Source organism: Callorhinchus milii, unplaced genomic scaffold (genome assembly GCF_018977255.1).
Source record: "Callorhinchus milii isolate IMCB2004 unplaced genomic scaffold, IMCB_Cmil_1.0 Scaffold4, whole genome shotgun sequence".
Taxonomy (NCBI): domain Eukaryota; kingdom Metazoa; phylum Chordata; class Chondrichthyes; order Chimaeriformes; family Callorhinchidae; genus Callorhinchus; species Callorhinchus milii.
The window spans coordinates 30,497,319-30,498,627 of NW_024704745.1; the positions used below are offsets into that span (position 1 = coordinate 30,497,319).

Genomic DNA, 1,309 nt, shown 5'->3' on the forward strand with positions numbered 1-1,309 from the left:
GAAGGAGACAAATATTCCCTGCGACATCACAAGAAGCTTTGAAGTGGAAACAAACCACATGTTAAAAATTCTTGTAAAGATTCGATGAAGACTACAGTTATTTACCCATGTCATTCAAAAAATCAAGATCATGATACTTTAATTTATTCAAAGAGCACAGCAAATTAATAATTATTCTATGTGCTTACAATAATCATAAAATTATCAGCTGCAGAAATATGGAAAAGGTGACTGTGAATCTGTGTGTTTAATAGCATGTGCTTCGGAAATTACAACGACACAAGTAAAAGAACCAAAATAAACAGAGCATTTTTCAAGCAGATAGAAGGCAGCATTTCTTTGAAGACAGAGGATATATTATCATGTTAATATTTTTAAACTTCAATAAGCTTGTCTTCAGCTTTGGTCAGGAGTACCTGCAAACTCTGGCAGTCTTTGGCTTTCTCTGTCCAGAGAATGCTGAGTGCTACTTTGAGTATTAGCAATGTTCATGCATTTGCTTGCTTGTATTTCGGTTTTTTTTTACAAATCTTTATAATTATTTGGATTTAAATAGAATATTTTAATACACTCCAATTTATTGTGGTTAGGCTGATCTGAACTATTTTCCATTTGTTTACAATTTGTGAGATTAATGCCCAGTGAAACTTTATGAGTGAATTGTTCCTGATAAAAGAATAATGTTTTGTGAGAATATTAAGTGAGTCTTAATTTGCCAGCTTGAAATATCAATTTGTAATCACTTTAACATTGTTAGACTGTAGATTGATGCCACTTTGTTAAATTGACCATTATGATGTGCATTGTGGTTACAATGGAAAACCATTGAACACTTGTACTTCTATGTAATCTTTGTTGTTGTGAATTGGGTCAGTATTTTTAATGAGAAATGTGTAAACTACTTTAACATCCTTGACCATGTCTGTTGTAATTGTGTGAAAAGAGGATGTGCAAACAGATGGTATGTGTGAAAATAAGATCTGTAATTTTTTGAGGGTCAGCTGGGTGTCTGGTACATGTTGAAGCCCATCACCATGCTTAAGAGTAGTCAAACCAAACCAAGAATTCCATGCATCCCACCTTCACATGGAAACTCCAGAGATGGATTGTTGGAATGGAGGGACACGCCTATTTACTTAATTCCAAAAAGTATTATGTGCAGGTTGGCAATAGCCAAGGCTTGGAGACCCCAGAGTTAGATTGTGCACTGCTGGACTCTAACCAACTAAAACCTAATCATAGATTGTCATTGGTAGCATTGTCTGAGAAGCTTTCCTGCTTTTTTCCAGCTAGGACCATGCTACCCATT

The 1,309-nt window shown here is 34.9% G+C and overlaps 1 long non-coding RNA gene across 1 annotated transcript in view; it reads right to left on the bottom strand.

Annotated features, from left to right (window-relative positions):
• LOC103176880 overlaps positions 1-1,309 on the bottom strand; it is a 151,375-nt gene that overhangs the window by 8,805 nt on the left and 141,261 nt on the right. The window lies entirely within an intron of this gene.